The sequence below is a fragment of the Lutra lutra genome, chromosome 8 (assembly GCF_902655055.1).
Source record: "Lutra lutra chromosome 8, mLutLut1.2, whole genome shotgun sequence".
In the NCBI taxonomy this organism is placed as follows: domain Eukaryota; kingdom Metazoa; phylum Chordata; class Mammalia; order Carnivora; family Mustelidae; genus Lutra; species Lutra lutra.
Genome location: NC_062285.1, coordinates 72,300,769 through 72,317,010, shown reverse-complemented (window position 1 = coordinate 72,317,010; position 16,242 = coordinate 72,300,769). Strand labels below are relative to the sequence as shown.

The following is a 16,242-nucleotide window of genomic DNA, read 5'->3' as shown; positions in this document are numbered from 1 at the left end:
GAATTGGTTTATTTGTTTGCCCTAGCCACTTTCATCTTTTCCAAATTGTTCACACTTCATAATTTCTTCACTATTTCAAGAATTCTTGCATGTTCTCTTATCCTTCACTACCATGAGGTCCTCAGTTTGACAGGAAACACAGCTCACTGTGAGAGGCTTAAATCAAATGACTCTGGTTTCTGGAAATATCATTACTTTAGAAAGGAGCACAGGAGGGAGGGAAGGAAAATAGTTTAAATTTCTGTGGAAAAAAGGAAAGCAAAAGGCAAAACAGAAGTTCTCTTCAGAGGAGAGGAAACAGTGACAGGTTTAAAAAGTTGGTATGTGTTAAATTTTCTATATTTTCTCTGCATGAATCTTACTTCAGAGAAAGATTGGTTGCTCTAAACTAAGTCTTTTGTAAGTGAGGTACAGGTCTGTGTTGGGTGGTTGGGATGGGGATGGATAAGGAGTAGAAGAAATGACAAAAATAGGAACCTTTTACTTGCAAGTGATAGATTTACAACTCTACTTAGTACATACTTTTTATTCAACAGATCATTGTTGAATTCCTACTATGATGATAGCTTTGAGGGGAGGATACAAAGAAAGGGTAAGGCATTGTCCCTGATCTCTAGGTGCTTTTAGCCAGTGGGTCAGACAACTAAGTAATGGTACTTGTGAGTAAAGAAGAGTGCTGAACTTATTCCTGAAGGATGAATGGTGTTTGAATCAGCAGAGAAATAGTAACGGCACATTCTGAGCCTGGGAGAGACAGCATGAGAAATGGTTTTGTTTGTGAGTTAGTGCTGAATGGCTGGCTTCAGCAGAATTATGTGGGTGTGAGAATGAAAGAAAATCTTGAGCAGTTAGGATGAGGTTCAAGAAAACTTTGTGAGCTACTGGAAGTTCTTTGGTATGAAAGTAACTGGATAACTGTGATTAGAAGCACAGATCTGGTAGTGGCATGGGGCAGACTGGCAAAGGCAGAGACAGGAGTTCAGAGGCAGTCATGCCAAGAGCCCATGGACAGTGCAGACTATGGGACTAGCAGAGAATGGGCAGATCTAAGAGACTTAGCAGAAAACCCTCTAGATTAAAAAATGATTTAGTAGAGTTAATGGCAAAGAAGGAAGGTACACAATAAATATGGCTTGAGCCTCAAGTGCTATTATTCAAAACTGGCCAGGCAAATTTGACGTTATCTATATACTCTCATCCTGAATACATCCATCAGTCACGGAATCTGGGCTTAAATGGCTTTTTTTTTTTTTCTTTCCTGTCAGTTGAGACAGTTACCATTTTATTTTTTCATCCTTAAAGTTTTTCTCAGTTGTTAGATGGGATTCTTGGTGTGTTCCCATAACACTTTTGTCAGATATGTTGAGTTATCTTTAAGCAGTCCTCCAGTAGATGCTCAAGTGAGTGAAAAGCATGATGGCATAAATAGAGGAAGAGGTTAAAAGCCTGTTAGAAAACATACTGGCTGATTTCCTTCTCTTCTTTAACAGGCGATAACTATATTTGAGATTTTTTTTGGTGACTAAAGATCTGTAATGAATGCTGGTACTAATGAGCATGGTGGAGGGAAACGGAGGGTGTAAGGCTAGGCTGCTTCGTCAGTTCCTCTGTTTTAGCCCATTTTGCAATGGATGTTTGTGCACCTGGTAGGACTGAGCTAGCAGGGGTCTGGATAGCTGGGAGAGGCATAGTCCTGGACATGCATATTCTCTTCCTTTATTCTTCCTCAGATAAACCAACCCAATGCATTAAGGACCACAGAGGGCTTATTCTAGATGTCCCCCTTGCCCTGCAACACACCAAAACATAGACACAACATACATGGAGCAAATACAACCAAAATACTTTCTCAATAAACAAACATTTAAAAAATGAAAACATCTAAATTTGCATTACAGGCAACTACCAAGGTATAAACAGAGCATATCTACTTGTGCAGGTATCTGACCACCAACTGATGAGCCCATATGGCCCAAGATCCTTCCCACTGGCACCACATGCCTTTGGCTCCATGGACATCCCAGCATATTCCAGATCTAAAAGCACCTGTGTGAGAAGTTTAAAGTGTACTTACCATAAAAATGATCAAATTGAGCTTATGCATCAATTAATCAGCTCTGGTACAATTTTGTGTATAGTCCAGTGATTCTGTTTTGTTGTCAAACATCAGGGGTGTTTGGCTTAGTTGTCCAGGCTCACTGAAATAGGGTGACATTTATGGGCAAGTGGTTACCCAAACCCTTTGGCACAGGCAAGAATTCTCTTGCTTCTTATTTTCAGCTCCCTTGGATATTATCCCATTTCTATCCCCAATGCTTTATGTGCAGAAATAACTCCTTCAGCATGTGTTCTGTGCTTTTCTTATTTTCTTTGTTGGCAAACTCAAGTGTGTTTATTTGGTGACTTTAATGCACTGAGTTTTGTTGTCCTTCTATATCACCTAGTATTACTTTATGTTGAAAGATGAATTCAAGCAATAATGATGATAATGATGGCTAACTTTGAGCAATGTGGCACATTCCATGCAAAGGGACTTAAATGCATGATCTTATTTAGTTTTCTCTGCTAACCTCGAGACAGATACTATTTTACTCTTATTTCCAGTTGAGAGAACTGAGGCTTAGAGAGTTTATGGGAATGGATCCAGTTCTCTTATGTATTAAGAGGTAGCACCAGAATTTAAATTCAGGTTAGCTTGCTTTCAAAGCTTACTAACCATGGGCTCTTACTATATGAACACATTTATGGATGAGTCATATTGGAATTGTAATACAGATAGGTCTCAAATTAAATTTTTCAAAAATTATGGCATAAAATATTGTGATGTAAATACTGATCTCTACATGCCAGATGGTTTGTCCAAGAATGCAGCATAAACTAAAGTTGATTGGTAAATTAATCAAAAGTTCTGATTAAGACTTTAAGAGAACAGGGGCGCCTGGGTGGCTCAGTGGGTTAAGCCGCTGCCTTCGGCTCAGGTCATGATCCCAGGTCCTGGGTTCGAGCCCCACATCGGGCTTTCTGCTCAGCAGGGAGCCTGCTTCCTCCTCTCTCTCTGCCTGCCTCTCTGCTTACTTGTGATTTCTCTCTGTCAAATAAATAAATAAAATCTTTAAAAAAAAAAAAGACTTTAAGAGAACAGAAGCATTGCAAAGAATATGGGATGCTTAGTTTAGTCGAGTTTTTTGAATTTGCCCATATTGACTACAATGCTTTCGAGAAATTCAAATATCAAATTATTTTTTAAAAATGTGCTTCTTTTCCCCATTTCTGTGATCCCCTTATTTGTTTGGCATATGCCAAATACAAACATAGTCTGCCTTTTGGTTAATTCTGCAATGACTAAGGTAATTTATATTTACAAACAAGAGTAGTGGCAATTGAAAATTACAGCCAATTCCCCACAACACTGATGATGCACTGATAAAGCATGTCTTTTCTAACAATTGTGGGAATTTCAAAACTGCATGTGTTGGGCACAAAGGAAGCATTGTTACACGGCCAAGTGTTGCCCAGCGGCCAGGCTTCTTTGTAAAATGTTGAGTGATATCCTTGGTAAGCTCTAAAAATGTGATGATTCTAATTCTTGAATGCTAAATTTTAATAATTCTTTAAAAAATGAACTTTGTAGATTGTTCATAGGTGGTCCTTTACCACAAATCAAAATCAAAATTTAAGAGATGTGCTGTTCATCTGTTATAACTCAAGAAGCATCTGACTGTCAGCATCCCTTCATGTCTTGTTAGTAGGACCTGTCGGTCCAGTATTCCTGGCCAGAAGCGATCAGGGAAATAGAGGAGGAGGGGAGATTTTTTTTTTTTTTTTTTTACAGGGGAAAGCGCGAACGCAGTCCCCCACTACCACAAATTATGCAGTCGAGTTTCCCACATTTGGGGAAATCGCAGGGGTCAGCACATCTGGAGTGCAATGGATAAGCCTCGCCCTGGGAAAACCATCTTCGTGATCATGGTAGAGGAGGGGAGATTTTAAAGTGGGTGGTTTACCTATGTTTTAGAGGAAAGGGAGGGTCTTATTAACATTAACCTTTGGAGTGTACAGTGTAATTTATGGAGTATTTCAACTCATCTTGATTTTCATTTAAGTACTCAGAAGTAGGTGTGGGGTCTTTATCAGCTTCAGCATTTTATGAACAAGTACCAGAGAAAGAGAGTAAGTGACTTGCCCAGCATCATACTGGGCACTTTTTAAAATGTTACTGTCTGCCTTTTTGCCTATGGGATAAAGTCTAAACTTTTTTTTTTTTTAATAGATTTAAATAGATTTGGAGGGGCGGGGGCACGCTCATACAAGCAGGGGGAGGAGCAGAGGGAGAAGCAGGCTCCCTGCTCCAGTGCAGGACTTGATCCTGAGATCCTGGGATCATGACCTGAGCTGAAGGCAGATACTTTAACTGACTGAGCCACCCAGGTGCCCCTAAAGTCTAAACTTCTTAACTAGCCACGTAAAGCCCTTCATAATCTGGTCCTTGCCTACTTTCCAAACTTAATCTCCTGTGTAAAATATGACATATTTATTTGCCACATGTATTCTGCCTTTCTAATCATGCCAAGTACTTGTGGCTCTGTTAATCGTGTTCAGGATTACCCAGATTCAGGATTTAATGGGGTAGAAAATCATCAAATAACTTAATAAATGGACAGTTCTGATCATTTTATATTTTGGCAAATAAATAAAATACCAACTTTTCACTGAAGACTTTATATGTTCCCTCAAAATGTAGAAAGCACACAAGCTCACAGAAAAAAAATGGGCTGCTAATTAAAAATAAAATATAAAAGCCTCATTCATTGCCTATATTTTCCTCATTTTGCCAGAGACTGTTGAAAAAATGGTTCTGGACTGGCACTGGCCTCTGGTGTTTGGGAACTTTGTGCCTTTGTACGCACTGTTTTCTCTGTCAGGGATTCTCTGCTTTTTCCTATGTCACTAGCCTTTGGCCTGTCTGCCTAAATCCTCTTAGGCCTTCAATTCTCAGTTTACATGTTGACCTTAGAAAATCTTTTCCCATCTCCCTCCACCTGTTCTCTCCCACCCTACTCACCCCTCTAGTTATCTCAGTGGCGTTCTGTACAGCTTCTTCCATGCCCTGATAAACTGTGCTGGGGTTTATTTACTGCGACACAAGACCCGAGATTCTAGAAGACCTATTCACCCCCTTTCCTAAAGTTTAGCACATGATCTTTTGCATACAGTGTGTAATGAATATTTAACAGATGAATTAATGAGTAAGTGAGTGAATGAGTAATACCTGTGTACCCTTCATGGCATTTGTTTGTGTCTCGTATAACTCCCATGACCTTTAGATTTAAACGCAGAGGATCCCTTCGAACAAACACAAACACTCATTGAATTGAATTAATTTCTGGGTTTCGACCTCATCAGTCCTTTTATTTTTCTTTGTCAGGAAAACTAATTATGTTCTCCATTATCAGAGTGTCTGGGAATAGCCTGCAGCTGCCGTCTGAAGTATCTTCAGGGGGTGTTAACGCGTCTTTCCACCCTTCGGGTCAGGTTGTGTTTTTCTTTCCATCTGTTCACTTTTGATTTACCGTGTGGATGATCACATTTTAATTTATTATTATGGCAAAAGCAATGTTGTGTCATGCTATAAAGTACGTATGGAGAATAGTCAGGAATTTTTGTAGTCTGATCTTTCTAAATCTACAGAGGCTTAAATCCTTCACCTTTTTGTTATTGTTCTTTTTTTTAAGGTTTTATTTACTTATTTGAGAGACAGAGAGGGTGAGTGCACACAAGCAGTGGGGAGGTCAAAGAGGAGAGGAAGAAGCAGACTCCCTGCTGAACAGGGAGCCCCATATGCCCCTCCCTTCCTAGATCATGACCTGAGCTGAAGGTAGATGCTCAACTGACTAAGCGACCAAGGTGCCCCCTTTTTCTTCTTCTTCTTCTTTTTTAAGTAATCTCTACACCCAACATGGGGCTTAAACTCACAAGCCCAAGATCAGGTGTCACATGCTCTACTGACTGAGCCAGCCAAGTGCCACTCTATTATTGTTCTTTTTAAACAGTTTTATCAAAACAACTTTTTTTGTACCTTTTTTTAAAAAAAAGTATTTATTTATTTATTTGAGAGTGAGAGAGAGAGAGAGAACACACAAGCAGGAGGGGTAGACGGGGAGGGAGAGAGAATCTTAAGCAGACTCCATGCTAAGCTCAGAGCCCAATGTAGGGCTCAACCTCACGGCCCTGAGATTGTGACCCTGAGATTATGACCTGAACCAAAACCAAGAGTTGGACACTTAACTGACTGTACCACCCAGATGCCCCACTTTTTTTTTCCCTTTTAAAAATTTTTGTCAAAACAACTTATCCAGAAAAGCTAGCCATAGCTTCTCATAAGATTCGGTAGTGATACAAACACTTTGATTTGGGGACATATGATCTCTAGGCAATATAAGTTACTGGATTGAACATTTTACTAGATCAAAAGATGACTGTGGGGGTGCATGGGTGGCTCAGTGGGTTGGGCCACTGCCTTCGGCTCGGGTCATGATCTCAGGGTCCTGGGACTGGGCCCCGTGTCGGGCTCTCTACTCAGCAGGGAGCGTGCTTCCCCCTGCCTCTCTGCCTACTTGTGATCTCTCACTCTCTCTCTGTCAAATAAATAAGTAAAATCTTAAAAAAAAAAAAAAAGATGACTGTGACTTGCATTTTTCTCGCTGACTCTTTTTTTTTTTTTTAAAGATTTTATTTATTTATTTGAGAGAGAGACAGTGAGAGAGAACATGAGCGAGGAGAAGGTCAGAGGGAGAAGCAGACTCCGCATGGAGCTGGGAGCCCGATGTGGGACTCGATCCCAGGATCCCGGGATCATGACCTGAGCCGAAGGCAGTCGTCCAACCAACTGAGCCACCCAGGCGTCCCTCTCATTGACTCTTAACTCAGTCAGAGGGGTACTGGTTCTTTGCCTTTCTCGTAGACATACCTCCTGTAGATAGGAAATTGCTGGGATCTCTTCTCTAAGGTTGCACAGCCATGAGAAGCCCAGGCTTCAGTCTGGGCTTGAATCTATACCTCAGAAGAAACATTAGCTCCTCTTTTTGAAACTCTTCCTTTGCCTTCCTTAGCATTCCCTTTTGTTATAAAAATAACTCATATTTATAGGTTCATAATAATACTGACAACTCTTTATGAGCACCTCCTGTTTATGAGGTACTCTATACACCTTATTTACGATACTGTCAACTGATTTTGTCACCATTTTATATATGAGAAAGCTGAACAGCAGAAGATTAAGTGGTTTGGCTGAAACCATGCAGCAGTAAGGGGCAGAGTTAAATCTGTATGACCCTAAAGTCTCTGTTCTTTGCATTTTGCCATGCTGCCTTCCTCGTCAGGTGACCTTGATCATAGCTATGTGGTTTTGTGCTGCTGCTTATTAACTCCTGCGAAGAGAAATAAAATAGCTGACTCTTGGGACTGTTTTGAGAACTAAATGGGGTAGCACACATATGAAAGGACCTGGGATAGTGTCTTGTGCGTAGTAAGAACGGAGTATTTTTCCTAATTTCCTTTTTTTCCCTCTGTGTTGTCCTTTCTCCATCCACCCAACCCTATTCTCCACCCTCAAATTTAGACATCTCCTGATGGTCCATCCTACATCTATTCTCTTTTGTATTTCTTTAGGACATAATGTTCTCTAGGGTTGAGTATGTGGCTATGACTCTATCTTCCATTATTCTTAGAATAAAAAATGTTGGGAGCCAAAGTTTGAGCCTTGGGATATAACCACATTTAGGTGAGGAGAAGAAGTGCTATTTTGTCAGGAAAAGAGAAAAAAAAATAGGGGTTGTTGGATATATTGATATACTGCTGTAGATATCCAGGGAAGAGGGGCTTGTTGGAAGAAAGGATTCGGTCAACAGTGTAAAATGCCAGAGTGGTCAGGATGAATAAGAAGTAAGAGAAGACCATTTGATATGATTTGGTCATTTGGATATATTTGAAGATCTTGGAGAGGGCAGTTTCAGGACAGGTGATGGGCAAGCGAAAAGGCTGATGAAGAAATAAAGGTAGTAGTGCTTTGATGTGTTTGGTTTGTAAGAATTCTCAGAATTTAGCATATCTTAAAGATGTAGCATATTTCAGGGGATTTTTCCTTAACTTAGGACAAATATAAGTATTCTTATGGACAGAAGTTAATTATTTACGAAGGAGACTTTGGGGCACCTGGGTGGCTCAGTCAGTTAAGCGTCTGCCTTCAGCTCAGGTCATGATTCCAGGGTCCTGGGATTCGAGTTCTGCATCAAGCTCCCTGCTCGGCAGGGAGTCTGCTTCTCCCTCACCCTCTCCCCTCACCCTGCTTGTGCTCTTTCTCTCAGATAAATAAATAAATAACATCTTAAAAAAAAGAGAATTTGAGGACTCCCTCTCCTCTTCTTCTGAGGCACTCCTCATAATTCACTTAAACTCCATCTCTACTTCTAGGAAACCCAACTTAAGACAATTGATGCAAAAGGATCCATCTTTTCATTCTGATTTCTCGGTTTCCAAAGATGGCAATGTAGGAACTTACCTTTTCAGTTTCCAAAGATGGCAGTGTAAGAACACACCAAATCTACAGCTATGTATGGATCATTTCTCCCTGAAAAAGATGATCTGAAAACAGATGAACTGTTTCTCCATAACAAAGGATAAAAAGACATCAAGACAGGTCCTGACACACCCTCAAAATGGGGACATATTAAGAATGTCAGATGGTTTAGACTATCATAGAAGTTCGATGGACAACCAAGAGCTACAGCAAGGTTGAATAAGAAAGTTCATCACCTACCAAAGGCCACTTCAAGACTGAGAGAGGTGGCTGTTTCACTTAATACATAGAAATAAACACAGAGGGTCAAGCAAAATGAAGAAACAGAGAAATACATTCCCAGATAAAGAAGATCAAAACTTCAGAAAAAGGCCTTAATGATGTGGAGGTAAGTAATCTACCTGATAAAAAATTCAAAGTAATGGTCATAAAGATGCTTACTGACCTCAGGAGAATGGATAAACACAGTGAAAATATCAACAAAGATAGAAAATATAAGAAAATACCAAACATAAGACTTAGAGCTTAGGAATAAAGTAACTAAAATGAAAAAATACCCTTGAGAGTTTCAACAGCAAACTGGACAAGCAGAAGAATGGGTTAGTGAGCTAGACGACAAAACCATGGAACTCATCCAGACAGAGGAGCAAAAAGAAAAAGTATTTTATTTATTTAAAAAAAAAATTATTTTTATTTTTTTATTAACATATAATGTATTTTTAGCCCCAGGGGTACAGGTCTATGAATCGCCAGGTTTACACACTTCACAGCACTCACCATAGCACAGTGTTATGTCCATAACCCCACCACCCTCTCCTTACCCGCCCCCCGGCAACCCTCAAGGAAAAATAATTTTAAAAAATGAATCTAACTTAAGGGACCTCAGGGATAATATCAAGTGGAATAATATTCACATTTTAGGGGTCCTGAAGGAGAAGAAACAGAAAAAAGAACAGAAAACTTATTTGAAGAAGTAATGGATGAAAACTTCTCTAGCCTGGGAAAGGAAATAGATGTCTAGATCCGGGAATACCAGAGAATGCCAAATAAGATGAAACCAAAGAAATCCACACCAAGACACATGATAATTAAAATGTCAAAAGTTAAAGATAAAAAGAGAACCTCAAAAGGAGCAAGAGAAAAATAAATTATTACTTATAAGGGGAGCCCCATAAGACTATCAGCATATTATTCAGCAGACATTTTGCAGGCCAAAGGAAAGTGGCATGACATTCAAATTGCTGCAATGAAGAAATGTCTAACCAAGAATACTCTATCCAGCAAAGTTATCATTCAGAATTGAAGTATACATAAAGAGTTTTTCTGACAGGCAAAGCCTAAAGGAGTTTATAACTACTAGACCAACCTTATGAGAAATGTTGGCATAGCCACAGCTAACATACTCAATGGTGAAAAGCCAAAAGATTTTCCTCTAAGGTCAAAAACAAGACAAGGATGTTCATGTTTGTCACTTTTATTCAACATAGTTTTGGAAGTTCTGGCCAAAGTAATTAGGCAAGAAAAGAAAAAGACAACTAAAACAAACAAACAAACAAATAAAAAAAAAAAAAAACCCAGGAAAATAAAAAGGTATTCAGTTTAGAAAGGAAGTAAAACTGTTGCTATTTGCAGATGACATGGTAGTATATATAGAAAACCCTGAAGACTTCACCATAAAACTGTTAGAACTAATAAATGAATTCAGAAAAATCTCAGGATAAAAAAATTAATCTACAAAAATCTGTTGGTTCTGTATCACTAATAATGAACTACCAGAGAAATCTACAAAACAAACCTATTTCCAGTGACTTAAAAAGAAAAATTAAATACCTAAGCATAAAATTTAACCAAAGAGGTGAAAGGCCTATATATTGAAAGCCCTAAGACATTGATGAAAGAAATTGAAGAAGGCACAAATAAATGGAAAGATATTTCATGCTTATTGATTAAAAGAATTACTATTATTAAAATATCTATACTATTCAAAGCAAGCTACAGATTCAATGCAATCCATATCAAAATTCCAATGGCATTGTTTCTTCAGAGAAATAGAACAGATAATTCTAAGTTTACATGGAACAACTAAAGACCCTAAACAGCCCCCCTAAAAAAACTTGAGAGAGAAGAACAAAGCCAAATTATCATGCTCCCTGATTTCAAACTGTATTGTAAAGCTCTAGTAATCAAAACAATATGGTATTGGCATAACAGACACAACAGACACATAAATCAGTAGAACAGAGTAGGGAACTCAAATAAACCACACATTTTTGTCCAACTAAACTTAAGACAAAGAAGGCAAGAATGTAGAATGGGGAAAGGACAGTCTCCAATAATTGGTGCTGGGAAAACTGGACAGCTACATGCAGAAGAATGAAACTGGACTACTATCTTACACATATACAAAAATTAATTCAAAATGGATTAAAAATTTGAATGTAGGGCCTGAAACCATAAAATTCCTAGAAAAAAACATAGGTGGTAAGCTCCTTGACATCAGTCTTAGCAGTGCTTTTTGGCTCTGACTTCAAAGGCAAGAGTAATAAGAGTAAAAATCACTAAATGGGACTACATAAAATTAAAAAGCTCCTGCACAGTGAAGGAAACCGTCAACAAAATGAAAAGGCAGAATGGGAGAAGATATTTTCAAATCACATATCCAACACATGATTAATATCTAAAATATATGAAGAATGCATACAACACAGTAAAAAGAAAAAAAAAACTCACCTGATTTTAAAAAAGCAGAGGATCTAAATAGACATTTTCCCAAAGAATATATACAGAGAACCAACAGGCACATGAAAAGATGCTCAACGTCCTAGTTATCAGGGAAATGCAAATCAAACTATAACGAGCTATCACCTTACAATTGTCAGAATGGCAGTTGTCAATAAGACAGGAAATAACAAGTGTTAGTGAGGACATTGAGAAAAGGGAACCTTCATGCGCTGTTAGTGGGAATGTAAATTGGTGTAGCTAGCTACTCTGGAAAACAGTCTGGAGGTTCCTCAAAAAATTAAAAATAGAACTATAATATGATCTAGCCATTTACAGAGTATCTTTTGGAAGAAATGCAAACACTAATTCAAAGTGCACTCCTTTGTTCATTGCAACATTATTCACAATAACCAAGATATGGAAATAACCCAAATGTCCGTTGATGGATGAGTGGATAAAGAAGATGTGGTATATATTTACATTGGAATACAACTCAGGCCATAAAAAAGGATGAAATCTTGCCATTTGTGACAACATGGATGGACCTTGAGGGTATATGCTAAGTGAAGTAAGACGGAGAAAAGCAAATACTGCATGATTTCCCTAATATGTAGAAATAAAGAAACAAAACAAAACCTAGATTTGTAGATGCAGAGAACAGATTGGTGGTTGCCAGAGTGTAGGGTGGTTCGAGGTGGGGGTGTAAAACGGGTAAAGGGGATTCAGAAGTGCAAATTTCTAGATATAAAATAAATAAGCCATAGGATATAATATACAGCATGGGGAATATAATCAATAATATTGTATTCTGCATGGTGACATATGATAACTAGACTTACTATGTTGATCATACCACAATGTATATGAATGTCAAATCCCTATGTTGTACGACTGAAACTAATACAATATTGGATGTCAGTTATAACTCAGTAAGAGAAGAAGAAGAAGGAGACTTGAAGATGCTGGAGAGCAGAGATAATTGGTTGGTTAATCTATGTAAATTTTGAAGAAATCCTGAGACTATAACATCAAGATCAGAGAGAAAAATCAAATTAATCATATTTTTCTCCTTGTGGTTGTATTATTTTTTAACTTTCAATTTCTTCTTTACCCTTTTTAATATTTCCAGATTTTCTGTATCAATCACCTGTTAGTTTTTATTTTTAATAGCTCCTAAAAATCAGATTTAAAATGATAAAGTAATATAAGTTCACAACACTAAAAAGGTATAGAAACACATAAGATGAAAATTAGAAGTCCCCACATACCCTTAAACTCCATTTTTATTTTTTTAAAGCAACCACCATCAAAATTATTCTTGGTAACACACATATATTTTAGAATCAGAAAACAATATTGAAAAATCACAATTAAAGAAGTTAAACTTGAAAAGGATAATACAGCCTGGCTTCTGATTTCCTGACCCCTCTTGAAAGACTAATAAAATTATAAGAGAGGAATATAAATAGGAATAAACTTTTAAAAATGAAGAGAATGGAAGAGGAAACAATAGCAAAGAAAAGACATCAACAAAATTTTAGGAGATGAAAAGCAGATGGCTCGGTGTTATCTGACCAGGAGAGGACAGAAATTTAAAATTTGAGGGCTTGCAGCTGGGAAGCCAGCAAGAAAAAAGCCTGTTCATGTTGCAGAATTCCCGAAAGTTTCAGCAGTTAGAGGTGAGTGCTGATGACACTAAAAACAGGAGGATTGGTTAGAAGTGTTCCAGATCTCCCCTTACACACGAACATAAGAAGTTGCCCTTGCACATGTGTTAGAAGACTGGGGGATGAAACAGAGACTCTGGATGTGGGACATCAGATGAAAACAGAGGGATTAAGAGAAAGGTTGTGTTATGAAGAGTGAGATCTCAGCCCCACCTTTTTACCTAGCTCCTGGAATGTTATCAACTAGGCTTACATCTTACCAAGAAATTGGGAAGTTCCTCTCTGGGGAAACTGACCAGCATAAGAGAAAAAGCTGTGGATACTGACATTTGGGGATGCTCCCATGAAATGCCTGGGTCCCTGCTGGATCACACTCTGATGAGGCCCAGCAGTTGGTAATCACTACCCAACTATAAAGCACTTCCATTCAGTTGTTTAGTACCTCATTCTTAAATGTAAACAGGCAGGCTCTGGATCTATAAATATTTCTTGAAAGCCTCTAACATAAAAGACAGAGAGCAAAATGAACCAATAGAAAAATCATACACCAAACAGACAATGCAGGAAGAAAAGGAACACACAAAAAATGTTCTGACTGTGACTCCCTCACACACTCAAAATAAATTGCATTCACAAAGACTAAAAAGCTATGAAATAAAACTTTCTGAAGATAAAAAAGAACTCTTTGATATTAAGAATGTGGTATTGGAAATTAAAAGGTCAGTAGATGGATTTGTTAGATAATGTTTAGGAAATCATTTCCCCAAAAGTAGAAAAGAAAAAGAAGTGAAATAGGGGGTCGAGGAAGAAAAGATGAGAAGTCTGGATAATAGAAATGAATTCCAGGAAGAGAAATTATAAAAGAAAGGGAGGGTAGAAGTTATTAAAGAAATAGTAGAAAGCTGGTTCCAGATTGGAAGGACCTATTTCCTGGTTGCAAAAGACCAATAAGTGTCCAGCAAAACGAATGCAAAAAGACCCACATAATGCATATTATTGGTAAAATTTCAGAATCCCTTGTTAAAGATTTAAGAATTTTCAAAGCTGAAAAATGATTACAGTATAATCATTAGATGTGAATGATGCTAGATTTCTCAACTAAAACATTGGAAGCTAGGAAACAATGGGTAACGACCTTCAAATCTGGAAAAAGAATTATTTCAAAATTAGGATTTTGTACCCAGCCAAACTAAGAAGTATTTTCAATATTCAAAGACTTACAAGATGTATTTTGCTTTCACTCTTTCTCAAGAAGGAAATAGAGTATATGTTACACCTCAGTGAGGAAGTAACAACAAAGGGGGACAAATGGATAGAGGAGACCAGGTAATCCAAGGCGGAAAAGTGGTGAAAGCAATTCCCAAGGTGACAGGTGTTTATTGAAGTTGGAGAGGAAATAGCCCAAATTAGAGCAGACCAGAGGCTCGAGAAGACATGTTTCCAGGAAAACAAATTGAGCAGAATGATTTTCTGATATATTTGACCACATCAACAAAATGTTTTAGTTCTTTGAAGAATTAAAAGAGGAATTATTGAAAGGTACATAATACATGAAGCGAATGAAAAAAGTTAGGCAATAACTAACTCTAGGAGAGCAGATTTTAAAAAGCCTACAGAAAAGAAAATAGAGTGATAATATATACTGCATGACTCAGCTCTTAAAGTATACTTAGAGACTCATGACACTATAATAACCATGCTTTAACTAAACATTTTTAAAAAGATTTTATTTATTTGAGAGAGAGAATGAGCAAGGGGAGGAGCAGAGGGAGAAGCAGACTCCCCACTGAGTGGGGAGCCTGATGTGGGGCCCAGTCCCAGGACTCCAGGATTATGACCCAAGCCAAAGGTAGATGCTTAACTGAGCCACCCAGACACCCCTTAACTAAACATTTTAATGTAATTCTATAGGGAATGTGAGTGAAGAAAGTCTGTGTGTGTCTGTTTGGGGTAGGATTAGAAAATGATATCTTTATCTTCCATAGTAGTAAGTCAATAGATAGTATAAAAAATGGAAAATAAAAACAGCAGTATTTGATAATCAAAATATGAAAACTATTGCCTTTTTGTTCTAGATGCAGTAGTGGGGAATATGAAAGATATCTCTTATTTTTGTTGATTTAGGATCCTTTAAACATTGTACATACTTTGCTTTGCTAAAAATAAAAAATTTTACTTATTTTTAAAATTTAAAAAATTTTTTAAATTATATTTTTAGAAGGTTTTATTTATTTATTTGTTAGAGAGAGAGCTCACAAGTTGACAGAGAAGTAGGTAGAGAGAACAGAGGAAGCCCTGTTGAGCAAAGCCCGATGTGGGGCTCGATTTCATGACCCTGAGATTATGACCTGAGCTGAAGGCAGAAGCTTAACCCACTGAGCCACCCAGGCGCCCCTAAATTACTTTATTTTATTTTATTTATTTGACAGAAAGAGAGAGAGAGAGAGCGTGTGAGCACAAGCAGGAGAGCAGCAGGCAGAGGGGGAGAAGCAGGCTTTCCACAGAGTGGGAAGCCTGATGCAGGGCTTGATCCCAAGACTCTGGGATCATGACCTGAGCCAAAGTCAGTTGCTTAACTGACTGAGCAACCCAGGCACCCTAAAAATAAAACATTTTTAAAAGATTATATAACATCTTCTTTGAGTCAAGGGGTACCTTAGTACATAGCCTTTAGTTCAGGAAATACTTTTTAAAAACTTATCCCAGGAAAATAATTTTGGGTGTGTTCACAAATCTAAGCATGAGAATGTGTACCACAGAGTTGTTTGTAGCATCAGTAAACTGTAAATATCAAATTCCCATTTCAAGAGGGCATGCACTGATCTCATCTTGCTTAGTGCTGTATCTTATTTAGTATCTTGGGTCTCTGGAATTGTATCTGACATATACTAGGTACTCAATAAATATTTGTTGAATATTTACTCAGAGAATATTTGAATTAATTCATTGGAAAAATGCACAAAAAACAATCCATTGACAGTGGTTTTCTCTGTAGGGATTATCTGTGATAAATTATTTTTGCCTACTTTTCTACTTTTATTTTTGAAAATTTCTAAAATTAACAGTTTAAAGTTATAAATTTCTAAAATTTAGAAAGTGGTACATTAAAAATTTAAAAGCAACCAGTAATAAAGAGAAGAGAGTTGGCCATCCATGGAGGTAAGGCTGAGATTGTCTTATACTGTATTTTCTTCTGAACTTTCTGATGACTCAGACCAAAGGACCAGTTAGATAGCTCTCATTGTTTGATAAGTGGAAGCATACATTTTTATGTAATTA

The 16,242-nt window shown here is 37.7% G+C and overlaps 1 protein-coding gene and 1 non-coding gene across 3 annotated transcripts in view; one reads left to right on the top strand and one right to left on the bottom strand.

Moving 5' to 3' along the window:
* The window catches only part of ST8SIA1 (ST8 alpha-N-acetyl-neuraminide alpha-2,8-sialyltransferase 1), a 170,886-nt gene that overhangs the window by 23,925 nt on the left and 130,719 nt on the right, over positions 1-16,242 (top strand). The gene's annotated exons all lie outside the window — the stretch shown is intronic.
* Positions 3,830-3,987, bottom strand: LOC125108151 (U1 spliceosomal RNA). The gene has a single exon (XR_007129826.1). It is a non-coding gene; the product is annotated as a U1 spliceosomal RNA (small nuclear RNA).